The sequence below is a fragment of the Pinus tabuliformis genome, chromosome J, assembly GCF_031772625.1.
Source record: "Pinus tabuliformis cultivar Carrire ecotype Pingquan chromosome J, CPIR1, whole genome shotgun sequence".
Lineage (NCBI taxonomy): Eukaryota > Viridiplantae > Streptophyta > Pinopsida > Pinales > Pinaceae > Pinus > Pinus tabuliformis.
In genome coordinates, this window is record NC_142295.1 from 538820502 (window position 1) to 538838158 (window position 17657).

The window sequence follows — 17657 nt, forward strand, 5'->3', positions numbered from 1 at the left end:
TGATCCCCTCGAGTGTCCTTATGTTGTTTGGTGTTTTCGAAGGAGTAGGTTCCTCTAAAGATGAGGAAAATGTAATATATTGAGTGGGAAACATGCTTTTCTTATCCTTGTGGGCACACTACACATCAGTTAAAATGTCCACCAATTTCATACCCTTCCACCTTGTTCATGGGATTGAAGCAGTTCTACCCATATAATGCAAGATCCCTACTTTGCACACTACTGTCAATGTTTTACCCAATATAATTGCCATAGAGTAGTGTCTCATCTAATTGGAACACTTCGATGAAGATCAATGAACTCCATGCAACATAATGAGGCCAAACTCAAAAATTTCTAATGGAACATTCAACTGTAATATACACCTTTGTACCTTTCACAAGGGAGACAATCATTCGATATGACATCGATAACAAAGCCTTAGGCCGGGAAAGTTTGAAACATTATGGAAATTCCCCTATATAATCAAACATTTCCTCCTCATAGGGTAATACATCCTCACAAATATAGATGGCACATGCCTCAAAGACCCCGTTAAAGGGCTCTACCTCAAAAAATTCCACTCATGATTGAAATGCTGGTTGTCCCATAAATGTTGTCATATGGTATTTTTTCACTTATTATATGTTGACAACATTTATAAAACTCTCTTTGATGGATAAGTTGTTGTTTCTTTGTAGATGGATCACCAACCAACAAAATTCTTTGGTTTTGCAGATGACACTTCTCGATGGACACAAAATTTTGCCTTTGCAACCTAGGTTATATATTCTCCTGATTAAACCATGTTCAACACAAGAAAATTTTGCATTGGGCCAACCACCAATTATGAAGCAGAATAGGACATTTTCATAGGTCTGTTGGTCGATTCCATACACCTTGGCACTCATCATCCTACATGTTTTCCCTTATTTCCAACTCATTATTGCACAATTGAACCACACCTTTCAGGTTTGTGATACTTGTATGTTTAGGAAGTACCTGCATGCCAAGTTGTTAGTATGATGTTTTGACAATGTCATATTTTCACATGTATCATGGAATTAGAACCAAGTCATTGAATTCTTAGAAAATCATATCTTAAGTTGGTAAGCATCACACTAAATATCTAAACCATGGAGATACATGTCACATAACATACATGAAACATCATAAATCATCTATAAATGAGAAACACATCATAAATGTATAAATCAAGAGAAATACATACCACAATAATTTATATTACACACAACACACATATGCATGCATGCATTTGTATATACATATGCATATGTATATAAAGTTTGTGTACATTGAGGGGTTATCGATCATAAAAATGAGTTGTAGAAAAAAATCATGGGAGCATCCTCATTATGGCTACTTTCCCTCATACAAATACAACATCTACGGAAATGAAAATTCTAGGTCACCACCATGTCCCCCTCAACCAACTATAGGTGGGTCTTGCCCCGCCCCTCAGTCACAAGCCTAAATGGGAATCACAACCACTTCCACCATCACTACCATTCATAGCATTGACCGCCACTCTTGATGTGGCATCATGACAAAATTTGTGTTATCCTCATCAAGAATCACTTATAAAGCCTCAAGGATGGTTGGAAAAATAGTCAACATGCACTGGTGAACATCCATGTCCCTCTCTTTGTGGGATGCCACTCACTCTCACAGTGGTTGAATCTCCTCATCTCATGAATTTTCCTTGATCCCTCAGATAGGAGTGTTGGAAATAATATTGAGAGGGGGGGGGGGGGTGAATCAATATTAGCAAGTCAACAATATTTCTTTTCACAAGCAGATTTGTATACGCTACTTCAGTTAATGAAACTTGCGTATATACGCAACTGCAGTTAAGGAAACTAGCATATATCCTGCAGACTTATAATTTAGTTAATTCATCAGATGTTGATCTTTAATTTATGCATCAGAACCATATAATAGTAACCAGGTACAGTAAAAACAGAGCAGACAATCACACACAAGAACACAAGATATAAGGTGGAAACCCAATGTCGGTGAAAACCACCCGCTGCAATTCGTCTCTATCTTCTTTTAATAAGAAACTTCTTTTTACAATATTTCTGTACTGGTGCAGTCTTATACCAGTACATAGGATTCTACCTGTAGAAGGCTACAACCTTCTCTCATTCTCCAGCTTCTCCTGGAAGGGAGATACAACCCCCTTAGCTCTTGTATTGGCTGATGTACTAATATGTAGGTGCTGACCTACAAAAAGCTACAACCTTCTCTTTTCTTCCAGGGACCACGTTTCATAAATTTTCAGACTAGATCCATCAATAACATCAATCAAACATCAAACTATATCTGCATCAATCAATCTCCTTTGCACCAACCAAAACTGAATCAAACAATCACTTCTCTAAATGATGTAACCAGAATATAGTAGCAGTACCAGAACCCAAGCCAGAACCCAGAACACTGCAACAACAATCAGAAGTAGCTAAAACATATTTTATAAGGTGTACACTACTTCAATGTGACAAACCTGTGTGCATACGCACTTGTATCAAGGCAAACCTGCGTATACACACTTTTGGAATGTTGAACCAGTGTGTATACGCGTCTTTGTTATAATGAATATGCGTACAGATATGTAAAAGATGATTTAACCTTTATAACTATTCAGACATCAGTTATACCCAGATCATCAGATTTACAGATTATGACATGCGCCATTTATAAAAGATCAAAAACCACACAAAGATACTTCTCTTCAAGCCTTAAGATCTTGACCCATCAATAGAACTTATCCTTCATCAAGCAATCATGTTCATCCTTGATTCAGATCCAGCTATGCGCCATAACCCAAAGACCTGTATTCTAGATCTTATTCTTCATTAGATATTCAATGCTTGAGTGACTTTGCTTAATGATCTTCTCCTCCTTTTATAGTCTGAGGCCTTACTAAATACCATGGTCCAAAACCACTTAGAAACAATACCTTGGACCAAATACCTGGGTTCAACACTTCGTACAGAATACCTTAGACCAATACCATGGATCAAAATACCATGGACCAAATACCACAGACCAAAACTAAGTTTTTCCAACATGTACACGCCTTTCCTTGTGTGAAAGTGCATGTATATGCATATGCACCTTTTGGTATGCGAACCCGCGTGTATATGTGGCTTGATCAATGGGGAACCTGCATATACCTCTTTTTCTTCTTTCTGAGAGCCTGAATTGTGATCTGTCATCTGAGTGAGTTTCCATCAAGGACACCACCTGTGACATAGCGCCAAATCTGTGTCATAATTCCAACAATATCGCCCTTTGGACTTGATGGCAACCCCAAGTCACTCTCCCCCTTTGTCATCAAGGGCAAAGGGTTATGCTCCCCCTGAGTACATGCTGAATTCTCTGATATGCTGAAGTGTGCTATCCATGCTCCCCCTGACTGCAAGCAAGGTCTGCAAAAAGATGTTCTAAAATAAGAACATGACTCTATACATCATAAATGACCTTCCTATAACCAAAGACTCATACCTACATCCATCTCCCAACCAAGTGGGGATATACCAAGATTGAATCATCCACCCAACCATGTGGGGATATACCAAATGTTTATGTATGACAAAACAAGAACATTACATCATCCATCCCATGCGTAGTGGAGAAACAAAATAGGTCGTTACATGACCTTCATAACAAAAGATATACATGACATAGAGACAAAATATCTAAAACAAGACTATGATAGTTATTAACAACTATCATCAGCATCTGCCAATCACCATCTAGACCAGCAATCATGATCTCCTTCTGCACCTATTCCACCTGAATAAAAAACAACTGTGAAAATGTACCAATATCTTCTAAGATAATGCCAGCAAGGAGTGGCCTCTCCCCAATATCAAGCTAACCTTGTTGCCATGTTCGCTAGGGTCCCTCTACCTTTCCCTCATATAGACACACACACCTGCCATGTGCGGGTCCTCGAGCTTGATACCTCCCTTGATGGTGATTGCAGATGGTCAAAATTTCCCACCCAGGAGGTCCCATATCTATATGCCCAAAATAAAATCTAAATGTCAACAACATCATATAAATGCATAAAAAGTGATAAAACCAAACAACCAAAATGTAGATAAAGAATAATTCATACCAAAGGGCCCCCATATCTCGTAATGGGGTAGAGGCATGTCTAGATCCCCTTGGAAATCCATCCCCACATAGGGGAAATACAATATAATCTATGGCATGGATAGAAACCATTAATGGAACTTCTCTATCTAGAACCTCCCTTCCTCCCTCCACCCCTCACAAATATTGAGGTGTTCCCACCACATGATCTAACGCTAATGGGGAGGGGTCACCTCCACCCTAATCTAGGGACATAGTATCACGACATAATAAGAAAAATAACTACATAGGAGCATGTCGAATGTAAACTCTTAGAGTCATCCCTCCATTGTTCGGGTCAACAGAGCTAATAAACTTCCATAAGTAGTCGGGCCTAGTCACAAAATGTGCCTCCACGCAATTTCTTTAACATGCTAAGCTATCAGCCAGTAATACAGTTGTAACAACCCTGGTTAAAAATTCATGTGAAAATATACAAGACCACGGTTGATGGGACACATATTCCAAGCTGAATGGTGGGAAAAACATCTTAGTGGGTGTTCATTCGGTTTGTTATGGCTAATGCAATTGGCACAAGGCAATGGAAAAGGCTTTGGAAATGAAAGAGGCATTATTTACAAAAATAAAGGAAATTAGGAGAAAATGGAGGTGAAAGGTCACAGGTTTCATGTGAGGAGGAAATTGAAGGAAAATAATGGAAAATGAAGAAAATAGAGGCCTCATTGATAAAAAGGATTCTGAGGATCAGTGGGCAGGCTTGGTCAGCATAAACTTGGTTAGTTCAGTTTTGGAGCTCTCTTCTATTATCTCTCTCTCTCATACTCTTGGATACTTAGAGTTTTCTTGGAGCACTCTTGGATGGTGTGGCACACTTGGATTTTTGGAGAAAGAAGGTAAAGGAACAACATGAAAGTGCAAGAGGACATCAGGATCAACAGTTACAATGAGTTTTTCTTTTAGGTACCGAGTTGCATGTATGTTTTCCTCACTAGTTTTGGCATGCATGTGGATTATTTGTCATGATCTGTTACTGGCATGGAGGAATGCTTGGATTGACAGTGGATTTCCTAGCCTTTACATTTCCTGGATAACCATGAAGATTGTGGGTTTATTTCCTTAGCTTGGGTTGAGTTATTAGTCTTGGAAACCTTGGTTAGACAAATGCTCTGGAAGCCCTATAACAACTTGGGTTGAGTTACTAGTCTTGGAAGCCTTAGTTAGACAAACACTTTGGAAGCCCTTGGTGGGTTGAGTTACTAGTCCTGGAAGCCCTGGTTGGACAAACACTCTAGAAGCCCAGAATAAGCTATGGGTTGAGTTACTAGTCATGGAAGCCTTGGTTGGACAAACACTCTAGAGCCCAGGAAGGCTTGGAATCACTGTTTGATGGGTTGAGATGGATGACCTCTAGAAGCCCTGGATGGTTTTTGATTGATGTGCTCTATGATATCCCACATTCATGCTTGGAATATGGCACGAAGGTGAATGGTTGAAGAGAGATTTGGCTTAGTCATTCTATAGTCAAGTGGAACGTGGAAGTACCATCCCGAGTTTGGATTTTGCATCATCAATATGAGGTAATTTCTCCTTGTATTGCTATGAATATTATACTGTTTTATATGTGGATCATATGGCTATGATTTCCTTGGTATTTATGTTGCTATCATGCTGGTTATGTATATGTTTTATGACAATAGCTAGCTGTGTATGTCTCTCATCATATTTTTACTAGTAAATGAATGAACAAAGTATATATGACCTAATAGATGAAAGGTAAGTTAATGTGTTGAGACATCAATGCTTCTTAGTGTTTCTCAGCTAAGTATTAGACCACTATGCTTAGATTTGTTAGTTACACTAGTAGATTACATATTCCTGATATGTTTGACGAAATGCCTGTCATGGCTAGTAGGGGTCTAGTCAAGGTCATGTTCAAGTAATTGTATTTGTATTGTCATTTCCATGTTATATTACTGTTCTGAAGGTGTCATTCAATTCTGGGCAGTGACATGGGCTCTGGGCTTGAAAAAGTGGCTCAAATCCTGGGGAAACTAGCACAACACTAAGCAAAATAGTCCCTAGACGCTAACATGCCTTGTTATGAGAGCTGTCCAGAGCCTCTTGGACACTGGCAGACCTATAACGTGGGAGCATCCAAGGGTCAAGTGGTCCAAAATCTCAGTGGGACCCAGGGGCTGGTTGGCATAAATGTTGGGAAGGTTCCTGAGGGTCATAATGCTGATGTTAAAGGTCTATATGGTGTGTTTTTGTTAGTTCCACTTCCTTAATGTAACTTAGGAGGCCGAATCATATCATAGTGGCCTCTCGTCACATGTTTACCTCGATTGGGTGGTTACTTGTGTAGATGTGGGATGAGGGTGTTACAACAATAAGGGCATGTCCTAATGATTAGACATACTATCATCGTGACCACTTCTTGAACACCCACATCATGGATGGACATGATTTAGAATGCTCCCCCCTCCACTTCCTTTGCAGTGCATTATTTTCCAACCCACTCCTCCATTTACATTGTCAATTATAGAGGCTCAACAAGAACCCCTTTTCCTAGCCTATGGACGGTCCTATACCGCAACCTAGATCTCTGCATAGTCATTCTCCCTCGAGTGAAGCAACAATAATAATATTTGTAGAGAAAGAGGGTTAGGCGATATATATATGCAAACACACACACACACACATCTTGGCCACACCGACATCTACATACATACATCCATACATACATACATACATACATATACATATACATATACATATACATATACATATACATATACATATACATATACATATACATATACATATACATATACATATACATATACATATACATATATATATATATATATATATAGACACACACATCTTGGCCACACCGACATGATTGTATCTCTCACAGTCATGTGAGTCCATGCAACTGTAACTCAAACTATTATAGAGGGAGCCACGCAACTACCCTTCGTATAGTTGCATTAGCACAACGGCTATAACCTTCATTAGTGCCCAAATATTTGTGTAGCTGGGTCTCAGAAAATCATGGCCATCATCATGATTTTTCATTACCTAGATGTTGGCGCCATGTGCCTTAAACCCTGACATTTGCATGGGTTAGTGTTATTATACTCATCCTAGTCACACGATTAGACACAAGATCTAAAACTAGATAGTCATAGTCACCACCGCATTTGTGTTTCTACTCCCTGCATGGTAACCATGACTTCCATTGAGTCACCTATGTGGTAGGTGGTTCCAAAGACATAAAATGGTCATACGAGCCCCTATACCATATGGCCACTTGTTATCTTGTATATAACAAGCGCCCCTCCAATTCATTGGAAAATAAATGGGGACCCTATATAAAGTGATTTTTTTCACCCACTTATTGTCCTATGTATAACATGAGAAGTTCATTTTCTTTTCATTTTTGTATAAAAGTACTTTTTTTCTTTAATCTTATAATTTTTTTGAAATTTTGTGTTTAAGTTGAAGGCTGATATTGGCTAATTTTCCCCATATGACTTATTCATCGAGGAGATATTCCTTTTCTTCCCTAGATGCTTGAATGGATGGATTTCCTCCGTTCTCATTTTTTTACTAAATTAAGACCTACTTCTATATTCCATTCATTTTTAATATTTTTTTCCACTGGAAAAATCAGTAACTTTCATTTATATCAGAAAATTACATAAGCAGATGCCGCGGTATTCAATTTTAATATGTTTGAAGTACGCCCCTAATTCACCCATATGAGCTAGTGATAAACACTTGATGTTGTGGCTTGTTTGCCTTCAAATTCTGGGATGTCTTGATATCCACCTATCCAAGCCAAGATGACAGTGAACCAAATTCACCACCTCTATCTCTCAGATGATTGGATGTCTTTCTTTAATACACCATCCGACAATTTTCTCGAACAAAGGAACTATGTACGTCACATGCCTTGGAATACTGAATTCCATGATAAGATTATTTAATATAAAAGGTTTAAGCTACTCGAAGGAACTAACATGTGATTAACACAAATCCAATATCTGGCTTCCTTTGGAAGGCATTACTTGTTTCATTCATTGGACGCCAGATACTCAAATCATATCATCGAAACATTGGGAAATGAGATAATTAGACTAATTTAAACCGTGATTCAACTTTAAGCAAATTTCCTTGAATTTTAAAATAGTTAATTTTTGACATGATTCTCTTAATCTTCTCAGTTCTTATATCTGTCAAACATGTCTATACAGGGGACATGAAAATCAGAGAGGTTCAAGACATATCCCAGGGAAGTTGGAAGTTAATTCAATTTAATTGGGAGAAGGTCCAACTGATAGTGAATTTGAGCAACCTTGACAATAACTTTAACATCTAAGATTTTAATTTAGGAATTTGATTGTATTCATGCAATTGATTTACTATGGGAAGAGTTGTTTTTCTTTTCCGAATAATGAATAATATTTGTTATTAAGTTTTACTCTATATATGACCCCATTTCGATGAAGAAAGGGGTCGGTTGGATGCATTTCTATTAAATTAAGACTCATATTATTTATAACGTAATTTTGATCGATTTCGAAGACATCATGAGCTTTAAATAAAAGTATAATTTCTTCAATGATCTTGTATGATATGTATTCCTATATGTATGTGTGATCTTAGTTGAATACAAAATCTAGATTTCATGAATTGTTTCCTATCTTATGAATGTTAGAATACTCATTTTAATTCTATAATTAAAATAAGTATTAGGAATCATTAATTTATTTATATTTAGATTTAGATTATTTATGTCTTTTAAATTTATTATCTTTCGGTCTAATTTTCATTGCTTTAGATTAAGCTATAAATTATCACTAGTGACATTGATTAGTTTTTTTTTGCTTTGTTTAAAGTAGGATTTAATATCTACAGTTTATATTCAACAATAAACATAAAAGTAGCAAAAATCATATAATCTCCTTGCTCTTGCATTAGAGCAAATCTCACTAGGTGGCCTAACATAACCCATATATTAGTTGAAAATAACTCTTATTTTCAACATCTGCAATTTCCTAAGAAACTTGCATTTGGGTAAATTCTCTCCCTCCTCTTTATCCGTAAAAACAAATCCATCAAATGCCAACAAAATGGGAACACAACTTAGATAGATTTAAAAATAAATAATTACAATAATTAAGATTAGAAAAATATTAGTAATAATATTAATTAGTTATATACTTAGCGTAGGTTTGATTATATTAGTTTAGGACACGACAACGAGGCCAAATATCGATGAGTGCCACCAAACCAAATTAATAAGAGTCTAATTGGGCCCCACATCAGGTGGTATCTCCACATTGTAGGCTAGAATTTTTCCAGTTGTCAGCACCACCCTAAAATAGTGCAAAATTGACAATTGTTAAAGGGAAGGGACTCATTTATCTTCGAGTTCAAGTAAAATGGGGTATTTGAAGGCCTCCAAACAACACCAGGATAATTTAAGAGCTCTTTGATCACCACCTAACCAAATAAAAAATGAGGTGGAATAGTGGCCCTGCCGCCCTTTTATACACGCTAGCTTGGAGCTACTGGTGGACTGTGTAAGAGCCCATGAGATCAATTTTCGAAATTGTTTATACTTTTGGAATCGATGCATTACACAATTCTCATTAGTACCCTCTTTTGGTGTGCTAAATTTTTGCCTCTGGGCCCCCATGACTCTCAGGTTCATCGTCAAGTGTACCATGTTCTCATCTCGTGCTTTTCATATACACATTGTTAATATTTTTATATCTATGGCAGTTTCACTTGGGGTGTCTAACACATGGCTGTAGGATATGTTTTCTCGCCCGCCATAAATCCTCAGCTAAAAGGAAGAAGAATCACACTCAGGTTATCATTTCCTAACTGACATGATAACTTTCTTCGTTATAGACATTTGCATAACCTATTTCACTCCCTTGATCTAACCATAGGCCCCCAATACCCCGACCACATTTACCTCACCTTCCACTTGTAACAGGTGAACATCCACACATGGTCATTAGTTATCACACCATAATGGATTGACCCATAAAGTAGTGCCCTTTGCATTATTGGAATCCATGCTATCATGCATTTCTCATGAATCATTCATTTGCATGGCTCAAACCATGGCCACATTCCTCTTTCTTGGCTCTTTACTAACCAACCCTCTATATTCCCAACCACCCATATTTTTGATCGTCAATAATGCACCACCCCATTCACATTTGGCCTCTCACACCTCCATAATGTAGTAAAATATTTGCACTATCACCCTCCCTTCATTACTCCCACATCAAGCCCAACTAATGGGACCCCTAGCCTCTATGGCCATTACCCTACACCATCACATAGGATACCTCACATTGGGGCACTTATATTTGTGTTTGTATATGTCAAACCATTTATGACATTCTTTTAGAAAGTGCACAAATATTATTTTTGGAAGTAAGGAACTCAGTCATTTTCATACCTTCTACTTGGAGGCAGTCCTAAGTCACCCCTAGTTGAAGCATATATTTTACACCCTGTTTGTTCAATATTGGTTTCATGTCATGAACCTCCGCCACTTCTAGCAAGTGTATCGTATTGTTGCATACCTAACTCACCCAATGAAAGCAACCATTTGTTCCTCCCTTGGATGTCCTATTAATTCTAGAGGATTTCCTATCTTAGTTTATTTTGATTTCCGCCACTTGCATTGTGCTCCAACCTTGGAAATTTTATAGTCTCCATATAATTTTTCAACCTCTCTCATTAAGCCTTTGTCATCATTCCATGGTTCTATATCTATATCGGCCTCAAGTGGATTTCTTGGAAAAACGTCATTTCTGGACGGTTGCATCTTCCTTCCTATCGACATCAAATCCAATTTTCTAAGAAAGAAGTAGTATCTTGGTTCTCATTCCCATCCAGTATGAAACTTGGATGAAGTAGAACGGGTCATTGTTTCCCATCGATTTCACTGATACCCCCAATTTTTGACATCAACATTGTTTCACACCAATAAGTGTCGTATTTTTCAATAGTTGCATTTTCTCATTTTGGTCAAAGATCCATTTACAAGGACGACACCTCTATTGATGGTATCATTATCAATCATCATGCTTGGTACATGGGTGCATGTGCATCAATTGTACTACATTTGATCATATATGCCCTGAAGGGCGAAGTAGTCACGATCTACTTCAACAACAACAATTATGTTCTCAACATTGTTGATTCTTCTTGTGTACAAATGTAACCATCACTGTCAAAGTCACGATCCCAAGCATGGGACTTGTCCACCTCATATGCTATAAATATTTTCTATTACTAGTGGATCCTATTGTCTCTCCTTTAGGACCCCCTGCGCTCTCTTCAATCATGATCTCTCTCCCAAGAAGTCAGCATGACTCATCACTAGGAATGAAATCATGATGTATTTCAGTTATATGCTTACTTCTCACCTTACACATCAACAAGAAAATCACTGAAAAATTGTGCACTCAACTGTAGTAGCCAAGGCACTAAAAACTAAATAATGAGATGTTTAAATTCCCCAGTGATGGTCAGAAAACATCAAAAATCAAGAAAAACCTAAAGTTTCCTAAGATTGTCATTTAAAAAATCAAATCGTGATGTCACCTAAGCAGTTTTTCATGGTGCACCATGATTGTTTCTTCAATAGCCACGTGGATTTGTATAATTGACATTTTAGTAGCCCACGGGCCAAAATAAATCAAATGTGCAACCACCAAGTCAAACAACTAAGTCAAATAACATAATCTTGAGCCACTACACAATGAAAGTGGAGTTAAGGAGGCTATAAAGGACTCCCCTTGTCTCCCACTAACTCACTCAAAGATAAAATCTCATCAATGATCCAAGGGGAGGAAAGGAATGATCTTGGGCCTATCAATATCATTGCATTTCATACCATTATAAGAAGGAAGTTCAAAGCAATGTTATGCTGTGAAATTGTCTCACAATTGACATAGTTTTGTGTTCATATTGTTCACCATTAGAGCTCTCAAAGAACATCTTGTGGAGAGATCATTCTTGTAAAGAGAGAGAAATAAAAGGGACATTCCTTTAGGAGGATTATAGGGTTCATCTCCCTATCAATTCCCTTTAGTGTCTTAGGGATAGTATTATTACTCTTTTCATCAAGTTATAAAAGATATTTCTTGCTTCCCCAACTCCATTTTTGTTTTCTTTGTGCTAAAATTGCAACTCACGATCTTGATTAGATATAATTGCTTTGTTAATTTGTTTGTGTTTTTATTTCAAACCATTTTTTTGTTGGTTGCATGCAAGGAAGAAAAAGCTTGCAATAGAGTGGAGTTTGGGACATCCTTCCTCCAAAAGCCACTCAAGGCCAGGGGTACTACATATTATGAGTTTATCCATGAATCTAATATATGTAAGTCAAATGGATGATGCAGGTGTACATACCATATTTGAGAAGAATTCATGTAATATGGTACATGGTGCAATGACACTAATGAGAGATGTTCATATCGGTACATTGTACAAGCTATCATGGCATATCAAACCAAGGGATTGTAATAGGATAGTCCTTCCTAAAATTGACGAGTTAACCTCTTGTCTAATCAATGAAAACATGTTGTGACATTCGAGGATAGGACACATTTGAAAGAAAAAATACTACGAGCTATTCAAAGCAAAGGTATGGTTGAAGGTGTACCTAGTAACTCTATACAAGTTGATTTTTGTGAACATTGCATTCACGGAACACATAGTCGTGCTAGATTCCCATATGGTGTTACAAGGGAAAATATGATTTTGGAGTTATTTCATAATGATGTATTTGGGCAAGTATCGGTAAAATCATTATGTGGATCTATATATTATGTTTCTTTCATTAATTATTTCTCTAGGATGTCATGGTTGTTTTTCCTAAGGAAGAAGTTAGAGGTTTTCAAGAAATTTCAGGATTTCAAATCACTTGTGGAGAACTAAATAGATAGGCAGATAAAGGTAATGAGAACTAACAACATAGGTGAATTCTTTGGCAAAGAGTTTAAGCAGTTCTATAAACAATATGGGATAATAAACTGTTATCGGTGTGGCTGATTCATGAGGCATTGATGCTTATGTTTAAATGATACAATTGATAAAATGTAGTACAATTCATTTCTCATTAGTGGGTCTGCATCTTCATTTTCTGAACCTTCCATGTGTTCTAGACAAGGGCTCCCTATTTATTTCCACTTGTGATTAGGGTATGAGTGGATCTATTTCTAGCTAAATGGACTAGATCCACAAAGGAAAATTTGGAGGCAATGAAACACATACTCATATTTTGTATATGAATGATGTACCTTTGTTTTATAATGGTTTAGAAGACAAAAATAGGAAATTCAAGGCAACCTTATAGTTTATTAGTAAAGTTATTGACATGGGAGCTAAGGTTTAAAAGTCTACTATCTATTTAATCAGCTAGATCAGGAGGTGACATAGACTTTGAGTCAGTTATTCCTATTTTTAGGTGACAAGGGATGCAAGAAGGTATCAAGTATTTAGGGTTTGTTCTCAAATCAAATGAGGGACCAAACATCACTTCATGCAAGGATTGAAAGGAGGATCATCCTCTGGTGTAATGGATGGATATCTGGAGAGGTAGATTTACACTTGTCAAGTCTATTTTAGAGGCAATTATATTCTATTGGACAATCTTCTCACATTCCAAAAGGCATATTGCAAAAGTTAAGGAAGGTGTGATTTGTTTTTCCTTGGATTTGGGGCAATAATATGGTTGGTGCACATTTAACAGAGTGGCAATCTATAGCTAAGTCAAAGGAAGAGGGTGGTTGGGGACTAAAGGAATATACATTTTTAGTACTTCATTTACTACTAAAACACGTTGGAATTTGATCACTAAGGGAAATATATGAAAATGATTTTTATACCTATATACATCACTCTTGGTATTTTTATGGATTAGCTAAGGAGTGAAAGAAATAGTATTTAAAATGTTTCTAACCAATGAAAAATGTTCATCCTAATATTCATATTTATTAGGACATATCTAGCTTGGAAAGCGTGTGATGATTCATAGGGAAGTGTTGGGAATGTTATTGTGGGTTGTAGCAATGAACTATTTCTACTTGTGGATTTGATTAAAAATATATAGTATATAGTTTCTTGTACCCTAAATCAAGTTGGGGAATCATGTAATTATTAACATAGGGCATAAAGGTTAGTTGTTTGCACATATTTTAAGGTTAGAAGGAGAATATGAAGTTGAATATTTATTAGTCATAGTTTAGAAGGATTCAAACTAGATGAGAAGAGGATATAGATGTATGTTCTCGACCATAAGTAAGACATGAGGTACCTACTTTATTAGGATACAAAGCCTTATAGGCCAATGAACAATAGGAAGGTTAGTGGTGGTGGTCTAAAATTTGGAAGGTAAATTCACCTATGAAGGCAAAAAAGACCGTGTGGTTAATATTGAGAAATAATGTAATATTTTAGGAGATGATCTAGAAGTGTAATAAAAAATATCCCAATATTTATATTCTTTGTAAATAGGGGGAGACACTACCAATTATTTTTTTCTTTATTGTACTTTTTATTAAGAAATATATGGAGTGAAATGGGTTATGGATAGGGCATAATAATATCTAGGGAGGGACTTGTATTGATGAATATTTGAAGTATCGCTTTGATAGACATGAATTAAATAAATATAAAATTATTGCCTTTCTGGTATTTTGGGGCATATGGATTACTCTTAGTGCACCTCTTATTTGTCAATAGAACTATTCCTATGTTGCAAGTAACCACTTCGAATCATGTACTATTTCATTGATGCAAAAATCCTCAAAGGAATACTGTTCTTAGGCATATTAGTGATGTGTTGATTGATACATTATTTCCATGGGTTTTTTCGATGGGGCCTATTAAGTTTTAGGCTCTACCTATAGTTTGGGGGTATTTTACATATTAAGAGGATTACTTTCTTTGGTGCATAACTTGTTTAGAAATAGGTTCAAATAAATATGTTGAATCATTCGCTTTGAGAGTATGACAAATGATATGATATCTTTAAAGAGAGAGATTTAGCAATTATATGCATTTAGGAATTCACTTCTAATTATCAAATGGGTGAATAATCAACAACTTCTTTATAATGTCTCTCTTCTTCCACTTCCCGAACACATCAAGGAGAATTCATTGTTATTTGAGAAAAACCACTTTCGCTCATGTTTATGATGAGTTGAACGTCATGGTTGATTTGACATCAAAGGGCTTAATTATGCTTGAAGGTCAAGTTTTGTTAGTGGAGAACATGGATCGGGTTACTACTGAATCTCAATAGCCAACTAAATGGTGACGGATGTTTTGGTTTACTACATAGGTCACGTTGCTTTTACTTAGAAGAATATAATATGTACTATTAGAGACTTTCAAGACTATATAGGACACTTAGTTAAGATAATCCTAGTCATACGTAATGTGCCTTTGATCATCTAAAGATAATGTTTTTTATTCATCCACTAGAATAAAGAATACATTTTTTCCATGGAAAAAAGGTTGATGTTATTGGAGAAGACAAGGGTTATTATATCTTTTTAACATATTGTATTGAGATAACTCTCTCATTATGATTATTTAAAGAATGAATTTTCCTTGATTTTAGGATATTTCCTACTATTAATCTTTAGTGTCATTGATGGGAATGTTCTTACCTTATTTCAAATGAATAGTAATATTTATGAACTTAATGTCCAATTATCATTATTTTCTATGGACCATAATAAATGTAAGATGTAGATGTTATATTAGTTTATTTACGTGCTTTGAATATATTGACTATTTTACTAACCAACAATTGGGATGCATTTCATAAAATTCACGTCCCTTGTCACAACTAATGAAACCATACAACTAGATATTGGGATGACTTGTTTGGTCGGGGGAAACTCCAATGACAATGATGGGGTCAAATGCATTCCAAGAAAGGAAGTACAAGTATTTTCATCTCAAAAGGATTAGATTATATTTGATCATGGAAACATGTTGCTAAGAAATATTGTAAGTAGGCAAGTCAGTAAGAGAAGTAAGGGAGGTGATGCTGATGAAAAAAGGAAATATTAAGAAAAATATAACCACATGAAAAATGAAAATGGATAAATATCATAAAAATATAATAAAGTCTCAAGATACTGGAGAAGAAAAATTAATCCAAAATAAATACACATAGTGAAGATATAACTTTATTGTTACTATATAATTGGGAATAATGAAAATTGTACCTTGAAGAGATGGTTTGGTTTAGATCCTAAGAATCACAAAAAAATAAATGGTAAATCATATGTTTGAGGGTCAAATAAGTGGAATTTTTGGGACTTAAACACCTAAAATTAATTTTCAATGTCATAATTACATTTTACTTGTCAATAGATTTTCAATGGTGGTTCATTTTCATCAACACAAAGTCATTTGTGAAAGTTATATCCCCAGCAAGGGAATGATCCAATTATTTCCCATAGGTCCAAGTGGAAATTGTGTTAAGTTACCATAATTCACACGTGTGGAGGTTGTAATATATTGGAATCCACTAGATTTTGTTTTAAGCATCATGGAGATTCCAAGAGGGGTCTGAAATTATAAACCTAACATTGACTCAAGCTACCAAAACCTAGCTGAAGGAGGGGAAAATATTCATTTTTTCATACGAACCATTGCTGTTCCATAATATGAGCAAGGGGTGTAGAAGAAATAATAATAGAGTAGAGAGCAATAGGAGAATGTTCTAGAGGAATGTACAAGACCATGGTGCCTTATAAATTTGGAAAAATATTGTGCAACTTTCTAATTTGTATCATCTCCATAATACAAGAACACAAAAGGAACAATCCTTCATTATGTTGTTGGTTTTCTCGTATTAATTTTCCAAGGTAATTATGGTATTTAATGTGTATGCCATTTCTATTGTACTTTTATTTTTATGTCATATGAGTTAAATAAATTGATTCTCATCCTTGTGTCCTAGTTAGATCATAAAAAATACAGAAAGAATAGTTGTGTAATTGAGCACAGTCTCATTGTAGTTAATGTACTTGTATATATGCTTAGGTGAGTTGACCATTGGATTATCTAGGGTGATTTATAGATTAAATATCCTCCAATAAATAAGAAAACACTTCAATACAATATTTAGACAACCAAACAAGATGGAAATAACCAATAATAATATTTTCAACCAATGGAATTTAACAATTAAAAAGGACACACATGGATATGACCAAAGCACCACTACTTTATGAAACAATGAGCACTGATCATCATATATGCATTTTGGAATCGCCATGGTAAGAATCTGATAAATTGAAGATAACAAAAAACGGGATCATATTTAAATGAAAGAAGAGCAACATTGTTGTGGTATTGGAAATGTGAAAAATAGAAATGATTTAATGCATGAAAGGATGTTGTTGCAAAATTCATGGAAGTATATTTTTATCTTATACAATTTTTTTTGGCATTTGCACAACTAAGAGAAAGAATTAGATGAA